Consider the following 10000-nt stretch of genomic DNA (forward strand, 5'->3'; position numbering starts at 1 on the left):
ATAAATAGAATAAGTGTAAGAGGGACAAATTAACAAGTTTTCTGAGTTATCTTAATACAACAGTTTCCAAAGACGAGCATTGAGACACGAGACTGAATTGGCGTTTTTAGAGGGATGGTATATTGAAAGGGAATTCTTTTTCCTTCCTTTGATGCCCTTTGCCAGACGCCTTTGAACGTAAAAAACTCACGGCCAGGAGTCGATTAATTAACGTGTCAGTCATATTCAGTGTTTTACCGTCTGCCTCAGCCCGCAGCACTCTGATCCGCCGGGAGCGTCACCCTTCAGCGCGCGAGGAAAGTGTTGCCAGATCAGAGGACAAATATCTAAAATGGAAATGAATTGTGGATTTTATATATATATATATATATATATATATATATATATATATATATATATATATATATATATATATATATATATATATATATATATATATATATATATATATATATATATATATATATATATATTTATTTATTTTTATTTTCTATTTTTGCATGACCAGCCAAGGGAGTAACGAAAGTATGATAGATAAATAAGTGAATGAATGAATAAGTAAGCAGGAAAATAAATAAACGAAAATAAATTGAAAAATCACACAAATTGAAAAAATCACACTTACTTGGTCGCTTCCCCTACAAAAAATTGAGAAAAAAACAAAGAAAGGAAGAAAAGAAGACGAGTAGAAAAAAAAGATAAGGAAAGAAAAAAAAAGAAAAAAGAAAGAAAGACTACAATTTACTTCCCAACGAATCTTAACAAATCTATTTCCATCTTTTGCAACAGTTCATGAGAGGGCAGGAACGATGAAAAAAAAAATAATAATAAATAAATAAATAAAATAAAATAAATAAATAAATAAAAAGCGAAAAGCAGATATACAATGACAACCGCTACTACTCGAGCCAGTAACGTATGCAACAGTAATCAAACTAGCAATAAATGTTAGTTAGAAAACATGTTTGCCGCCACCCGCCGAGCGCTCTCTGCCACTTGTTACAATTGCAGTAATGAATGTACAAGTTTACAAGTGCTTTGTTCATTAGCGTCATTGTTCCAAGTGTGTCAATAGCAGCACAAGTGACGAGTTTTTGCCAATGACTAGTTAACATTTTATCTATATACACTGCATGCCGGGAGAGAGAGAGAGAGAGAGAGAGAGAGAGAGAGAGAGAGAGAGAGAGAGAGAGAGAGAGAGAGAGAGAGAGAGAGAGAGAGAGAGAGAGAGACTAGGTGTAAACAGACTTTAATTTCCAGTTTATACAAAGGAAGCGGCAGGTGAGGTGAGGAAAGGGGAGTCTATTTAGGGAGAGAAGAAACTTACAGGTATGAAGAATAGGTAATTACAGGTGAACGTGGTGGTGGTGGTGGTGGTGGTGGTGATAATAGTAGTAGCATCTTGTCTATCGTTAAACATGTAATAGTTATGTAGTAGTAATAGTAGTAGTAGTGGTAGTGGTGATAGTGGGAGTAGCAGGAGTAGTTGTGGTAATGACAGTAGTAGTAGTAGTAGTAGTAGTAGTAGTAGTAGTAGTAGAAGTAACCACGTCTCCGAGTTTTCATAATTTACTTCAAATCTACAAGGGTGAATTTGTGGATTTTCAACTCCCGAGCACTCCGTCACTCCGAGAAAACACACGTTGACTGCAGAGCCTTACTGTACCAGACCTGAACTAACCTTGGAGCCTAATGAAGATGGGACTAAACCTTGAAACTCTTATTCGTATTAGTACAGTGCACCTGAAAAAAAAAAAAAAAACCGCTTTTCCATTCACTCAAACCGTAGAACAAGTTAACCATGGCACTAAACTACTCAACATTTCTATGGGTATATTTCACCCATACGTTTATCACACGCTAATGAGTGCAACAATAAAAACATACCACTCACTTACAAAACTTAAACGATAATCCAACTTTATGTACTTCAAGAAAACCGGTCAAAAAAAAAAAAAAAAAAATAAATAAATAAAATAAAATAAAATAAATAAATAAATAAATAAATAAAACACACTAATTTGCTTTTCCCACAAATAGGTAAAGAAAAAAAAGTACATCCACTAGTAAAAATTCCATAATACCCAGGTAGACGGTCACTGTTCTTCTCCTAAATCTATTAACAGTGGTGTTCCTCAGGGTTCTGTCCTGTCACCCACTCTCTTCTTATTATTCATTAATGATCTTCTAAACCAAACTTCTTGTCCTATCCACTCCTATGCTGATGATACCACCCTGCACTTTTCCACGTCTTTTCATAGACGTCCAACCCTTCAGGAGGTAAACATATCACGCAGGGAAGCCACAGAACGCCTGACTTCTGATCTTTCTAAAATTTCTGATTGGGGCAGAGCAAACTTGGTATTGTTCAATGCCTCAAAAACTCAATTCCTCCATCTATCAACTCGACACAATCTTCCAGACAACTATCCCCTCTTCTTCAATGACACTCAACTATCCCCCTCTTCTACACTGAACATCCTTGGTCTGTCCTTTACTTATAATCTGAACTGGAAACTTCACATCTCATCTCTAGCTAAAACAGCTTCTATGAAGTTAGGTGTTCTGAGACGTCTCCGCCAGTTTTTCTCACCCCCCCAGCTGCTAACTCTGTACAAGGGCCTTATCCGTCCATGTATGGAGTATGCTTCACATGTCTGGGGGGGTTCCACTCATACTGCTGTTCTAGACAGGGTGGAATCAAAAGCTTTTCGTCTCATCAACTCCTCTCCTCTAACTGACTGTCTTCAGCCTCTCTCTCACCGCCGCAATGTTGCATCTCTAGCTGTCTTCTACCGCTATTTTCATGCTAACTGCTCTTCTGATCTTGCTAACTGCATGCCTCCCCTCCTTCCGCGGCCTCGCTGCACAAGACTTTCATCTTTCTCTCACTCCTATTCTGTCCACCTCTCTAACGCAAGAGTTAACCAGTATTCTCAATCATTCATCCCTTTCTCTGGTAAACTCTGGAATTCCTTGCCTGCTTCTGTATTTCCACCTTCCTATGACTTGAATTCCTTCAAGAGGGAGGTTTCAAGACACTTATCCACCAATTTTTGACCACTGCTTTGACCCTTTTAGGGACTGGCATTTCAGTGGGCATTTTTTTTTATTAGATTTTTGTTGCCCTTGGCCAGTATCCTTCCTACATAAAAAAAAAAAAAAAAAAAAGCGCTCCATTGTGCTTGAATAAAGAGGTATATTGTAGTTCCCCTCAGCCATGCCACAGACTTCAACAATTTACACTCGGGGTCACTGAGCCGAAGCCGGAGCCACGTCCATTCACGCTTGTCTCTCATCCGAACAAATTCAGAACAAACCATTTCCTTTCCACTCAGAATTTCCAGGTAACGGGGAATGGACCAGGAAGGAGAAAATAATAAATAGAAGGAAAAATATACATGTAATCAACCAGGAGGGATCAAAGAGAAAACAGAGCGAGGTGAAACACTTGCCAGTCATGTTTCTCGTTTTTGGGATTGTAGAAAAGAAAGAAAGTTTAACCAGACGAACTGTGATTTTTACCTCCTTTTGTTTCACGGGAAAGTAGAAAGCAAGCGTGTTCCTTTTGTGTGATACTGAAAAATGAAAGTAAAGCCTATTGGAGTAGATATTTTTAGGGAAGAGAAAAGAAAGTAGAAATAAATACGAATAACAAAATAGAAATAGATACATAAATAAAGAAGTGGAAGTTAGTTTTAGTTCTTTACCCTATGACAAAATAGAAATATACACATGAACAGGAAATAGAAAGTTTTAGTTTAAAAAAGAGGGAAATATGACAAGAATGCTCAAAAGTACAAGAGAAGATATTAAAAAGAACACAAATAAATGAAGAAAAATAGAAAATATACGAGATGATGAAAAATAAAGAAAATTCAAAGCAAAACCAAGAATACAAGAGAAATATAAGGTGAAAAGCAGAAGACCTGAACATATAACAAGGAAGGAGAGGAAGGAAGGGAAGGAAGAAAGAAGGAAATAAGGAAAGAAATATATTTACTAGCGCTGCCAAAGTTTCCCTCTCTCCTAAGTTCGTGTCTTCATGGCCAGAAGTACTTTGGTTTCATCAGATAAATGTAAAAAAAGGAAAACACGATAATTTATGGAAGCGCCGAACTGGATAAAAAATAAATAAATAAATAAAATAAATAAATAAAAAAATAAATAAAAAAATAAATAAAAATGAATAAATCAAGCAAAAATACTTACAATAAAAAAATGAAAGTAATCAAACAGAAAGGAAACATTACAACTTTTTTTTTTATTTTGTATAAAGAACTTTTCTGTTTATTTTTTTTATTACAAGTGAGCGTGAAAATTGCCGGAGACTTTAGAAAATTAATGAAGAGAAAGTAAAAGGGGAAAGAATAATGAAAGGAAAAGATGTGGTAGTTATGAAAAGAAAAAAAAATAGGGAAAGAATGAACTATCAATTGAAATAGGAAAGAGAAGGAAAAAAATGATAGCAAGAACAGGAAAAAAATAAATATGAAGGGAAAAAGATGAGCAATTGATGAAAATTAAAAGCATAACAAAGGAAAAGATGTACTGGAAATTAAATTAGTAAAGAACAGAGAGAAAAAAAATGAAAGATAAGTAATAAAGTAGCATTTTTTTAAGTATGCAGTTTGTGCCTACAGTAAAGACGTAAAATAACAAAAACAGTAATAAAGCAAAATATTCACAGATATCCATTCTAAGCATAAAACAAAATATTCACAGATATCCATTCGAAGCATAAAAAAAAAAAAAAAAAAAAAAAAAATAGAAAGAAGCTTCTAACTGTCCGTTCTGTACCTAAAGTAAATAAAATAAAGAATAAAAACAATACTGACATGTCTTTAAGTATTCGTTGTAAAGTACATATAAGTAATGCAATACTATAAAAAGTAACGAAGCAGTACACTCCTAAGTCTCAATGTTATGTCTGAAGTAAGTAAGTAGCAAAAGTGAAAGTAATATGCAAGTAACATTCTTAACTACTGATACTAAATTACATAGTGAAAATAATGAAACAGGACATTCCAAAGCCTCAATTCTACGCGTAAAGTAAGTAAGGCAGCAAAAAGTAAAGGTAATATTAAAAAATAAGTAATATTAAAGTAACACATTTTTAACTAGTGACACTAAATCACAGTAAAAATAACAAAAATACTTTAATGAAATGAATCTCTAACTAATAAAATGAAATAAAGAGTTCGAGAAAATGTAAAAAAAAAAAAAAAATAAATAAATAAAAATAAATAAAAAATGTAAGCAAGAAATAAAAAAATAAAAAATAAATAAATAAATAAACCTATGAAACAAATACAGTTTGAGTAAATGAACCAGAAATAGAACAAATAACAAAATATAACAGGCCTGAAATAAAATGATATATGAAAAATGCAACAATGGACAAGCTAATGAAATAATAAATAAATAAATAAATAAGAAGAAAAAAAAAAATACTAGATAAATAGATAAATAAAATAATGAAAATACAATAGATATGCAACAAAAACAATCCACGGTAATGTATTCCTTTATAAGATCGAAGAGAGATAAAAAAAAAAAAAATTAATCTATGTACGTGCAAATTAAATACAAAATTAAATCACAACAATAAAAAAAAGACACGAACCAGATATAAAGGGGAAAAAATCAATACAAGTCAAATAAATAAATAAAAAAAAAAAACTACCATGGCAATGATTTTGTGTCTAATAAAATCGAAGAGAAGGATAAAAAAAAAATAAATAAATAAATCTGCGCACAAAAACAAATACAAAATAAAAAAGATACAATAATGAAAAAAAAAGAAAACTATAGAACCAAAAATCCATCAAACATGGATCAACACAACAACAACAAAAACAAAATAAATAGATAAATAAATAAATAAATAAATAAAACAAATAAATAAACAAATAAATAAATAAATAAACACCCAAAATTCATCTTCTGGTTTTCTATGCAATGGCTTCCCCGAATATAGAAACGCTGGCATTTCTTGACATAGACACAACGGGCATTTCCTTAGGCACGCCAGGTGACGCTCGCAATGCACAAGGGAATGTCAGATTATATAGCAAGGCAGCGAAGGTCACCACAGGAGTGTAGTAATGGGGTGAAAGTGCTGCGCTAACACACACACACACACACACACACACACACACACACACACACACACACACACACACACACACACACGGACGGACGGTTTTCAGGTGGGTTGTCGCTGTTCTTGCGTGGGCGTCGCGGTAAATGGGTTGATTGTGGAGGAGGAGGAGGAGGAGGAGGAGGAGGAGGAGGAGGAGGAGGAGGAGGAAACGTTTAAGATCAATAAAATAAACGTGAATTGTTGTTGATATTTTTGAAAGAATGAAACTTGAGGAAAAGAATGAGAAAAAAGACAGACAGACAGACAGACAGACAGAGAAAAAGACACGACACAGACACATATAGACAACTGATAGATAAATGGATAGATAGATAGATAGATAGATAGGTACGTACGTAGAGAGAAAGATTAAAATAATCAAATAATTTTTACAAGGGAATGAAAAAGCAAAGAAAATCACGCCAGAAAATATTGTCTGTGCTTCTTGTTATTCAATCCCGCGACAGAAGGAAAGAGCAACGAAGAGAAGTGAAGAAAGAAGAGAATGGAAGAAACAAAAAGAGAAAAAAGAATAACAAGAAAATAGTTATAGAAAAAAATCAAAGAAATCTAGAAAGTAAACATGACTGCCAAAAGATAATTTTTCACAACATAAAGAATGAAAAAAGAAAAGACGAAAAGGAGAAAACGAGGAAAAAAGACAATAAAATTAAAAAAAGAGGAAAAAATAAAAAACATCCTTGACTTTTTACTCATAATCTAAATAAATGAAAGAAAAAAAAAACAGACAAGAAAGAAAACAAAGGAAAAGAAAGGAGAGAGAAAAGACCACCAAAGACCACGCCAGTCCCTTCCCTCCCTTTCTCCACAAAAAAAAAAAAAAGAAAAAGAAAAAGGGAAAGAAAGAAAACAATAACAAGGAGTTCAAATTTCTTGCACACCTGAGGAAGGAAGGCTAACTGAAAACCACCTCAAGATTTTCCTCCAGTTCCTCAGATTCTCTCTCTCTCTCTCTCTCTCTCTCTCTCTCTCTCTCTCTCTCTCTCTCTCTCTCTCTCTCTCTCTCTCTCTCTCTCTCTCTTTCCTTTTAATATGAAATGTATACGAAGAGAAATGTATTGTGAGGGAAGGAGGAGGAGGAGGAGGAGGAGGAGGAGGAGGAGGAGGAAAAGAAAAGAAAAGAAGGAAGAAAATGATGATAATGATGATGGTGATGATAGGGAGGAGGAGGAAGATAAGGATGACGAGGAAGAGGAAGAAGAATAAGACGAGAAAGAATGAGAAGGAAGAGAACAACAAAAACAAGATGAAAAAGCTAAACAAAAATGAAGATGAGAAAACACAACATGAAACAAAACGAGAGAGAGAGAGAGAGAGAGAGAGAGAGAGAGAGAGAGAGAGAGAGAGAGAGAGAGAGAGAGAGAGAGAGAGAGAGAGAGAGAGAGAAAACTTCATCTGCTCTCTCTCTCTCTCTCTCTCTCTCTCTCTCTCTCCAACGTCCACGCCAGTCTTTAAACTGAACCGCACCCCCATGAACTGGAGGGATGAGGAAGATCGGAAGAAGGAGTGGAATAGACGGGAGGATGACGAGGGTAGGGATGTTGGAAGACACGAGAGGAGAGAAAGAGGAGGATGAAGATGGGAAATATGGAGTAAAAAAGGAAGAACAGTTACAAGCAGATACCCAAAATACCTCCTTTAACCAGTAAAAGCCTAAACACGTACAAATTCCATATCATGTATTAATTAAAAAAAAAAGGGAGATGAGAAGAGGATGAGGGAGTAAGGCCACCTATGAAATGCCTCCTCGTGCCCTCGCCACAGTCTGGGAGAGGCAAAGGTTACTGGCTGCTAGAATAACAACCGCATTACTTCTAAACAAACGTTATAAGAAGAGAATGAGTTGTCACTGGGAATAATGAAAACTGAGAACACGTCATGAGAAGTGTTAATGTAATGCTATTGGGGATAATGAATAAAATATTTACAAACTGCTATAAACATCTCTCTTTTCCTCTATTCCCTAAACATGGATAGAAAATAAACCTGCCTAACCTAATCTAACCTAACTTATTTACAAACTGCTATAAACATCTTTCCCTTTCTTTCTCTCTCTATCTATTCTCTAAACATGAATATCAAATGAACCTGCTTAACCTAACCTAATCTAATGTAATCAATCCTAATCTTAGCCTAACCTAGCCTAACCTAATCCAACCTCACCTAATGTAACCTAACCTAACCCAACCCAACTTAACCTAACCCAGCGTAACCTAACCTAACCTAATCTAACTTAATCTAATCTAATCTAACCTAATTACAAACTAGTATAAACATGAATATGAAAAATTAGTATCCACCTTCTTCTGACACTGGCCTGCTGCTCTCTCTGCGCCTCGCCGACAGGGAGAAGGAAAGGCGGGGGAAGGGAGGGGGGAGGGAAGAATGGGACAAAATATAATAGTGCTAATACAATAATCCTACTTATCCATAACAAGTTTTCTGTAGTCTCCTTATTTTTTTACGTTCTTATAGAGAGACTGTCACGTGTCACGGAGCCTACTGACTCCGTGCAGCCTCCTTTGTGTTCGTGTGTTATACTGTCTCGTGTTTAAGGACATATTCTGACACTTTTAAGATAACACTGAACTAAAAGTATTATTATCCATCTATACACCAGGCTGGCAATGCCACACAAGGTGGCCCAGACAAGGCACCACACAGTCTTCAGCCTCTCTCTCTCTCTCTCTCTCTCTCTCTCTCTCATCGCTGCAGTGTTGCATCTCTCGTTATCTTTTACCGGGTCACTTTAATTGCTCTTCTGGTCTTGGTAACTACATGCCTCCCCCGCTCCTACGGCCTCGCTGCACAAGATTTTCTACCTTCTCTCACACCTATTCTGTCCAAGAGTTAACCAGTAATCGTTCATCCATTTTTCTGGTGAACTCTGGAACTCCCTGCCTGCTTCTGTATTTCCTCCTTCCTTCATTCACTCTCCTAGCTCCGTCTGCCCCGGTGGAAAGATTGTCTCGTGCACCACAGCACTACACCTCAGCCTTAGTACAGGCGGCCACACACACCCACAGCAAGGCCCCACACTATACCGATAAAAAGTATTACTAAAAGAATGAGGTAATGTTACAATTAAGAATATTATGTAAACACGAAATAAGGAGCTGTACTCACTCTAAGACAGGTGTGACAGCAGGTGTGGGGCGAGTTACCTGTATGGAAAGAGAAAGAGAGAGAGAGAGAGAGAGAGAGAGAGAGAGAGAGAGAGAGAGAGAGAGAGAGAGAGAGAGAGGTGTTATTAGAATTATGGATGGCACACACACACACACACACACACACACACACACACTAAACCACATCAAACGTTTTACATAATTATTTATTGGTAGACTATGTGATAGATTATGTGACAGATGGCGAGGACAAGGAGGGAGAGAAGAAAAAGAGTGAAAAAGAAAAGATGAATGAAAAAATCAAAATTTTGTTCATTTTCTTACAGGCAGATAGACAGAGATACAATAACAGACATTCATACACACAGACTGAATGACAAAGATACAGGGTGATACATATATTGAGATATGGATATACAGATGCACACACACACGAAAACTACTACTACTACTGCTACTACTACTACTACTACTACTAATACCACTACCTTAACCGTTGCAACTCTAACTGAAAGAGAAATATAGATAAATAAATAAAGGAAAATCAATCTTTTTTTTTTCATTTACCTGAACTTTTTTCATCCATTGTTGCTTCGAAGCGAAAAAAAAAAGTTACATGTTCCTTCAGATTTTCAAAAGTTTGTGAAGAATATTTATTGTTCGGAATTGTGTGTACCTAACCTAAGTCACCTGTGTGTGTGTGTGTGTG

The 10000-nt window shown here is 35.6% G+C and overlaps 1 long non-coding RNA gene across 2 annotated transcripts in view; it reads right to left on the bottom strand.

Moving 5' to 3' along the window:
- LOC135096945 (uncharacterized) overlaps positions 1 to 10000 on the bottom strand; it is a 49130-nt gene that overhangs the window by 19790 nt on the left and 19340 nt on the right. Inside the window, exon 3 of one of the 2 annotated variants that reach the window (XR_010265215.1) lies at positions 9293 to 9330. The exons of the other annotated variant lie outside the window; for it this stretch is intronic. This is a non-coding gene — a long non-coding RNA (uncharacterized LOC135096945). The remainder of the gene's footprint in view (positions 1 to 9292; positions 9331 to 10000) is intronic. 2 annotated transcript variants of the gene reach the window in all.

The sequence above is a fragment of the Scylla paramamosain genome, unplaced genomic scaffold (assembly GCF_035594125.1).
Source record: "Scylla paramamosain isolate STU-SP2022 unplaced genomic scaffold, ASM3559412v1 Contig9, whole genome shotgun sequence".
NCBI lineage: Eukaryota > Metazoa > Arthropoda > Malacostraca > Decapoda > Portunidae > Scylla > Scylla paramamosain.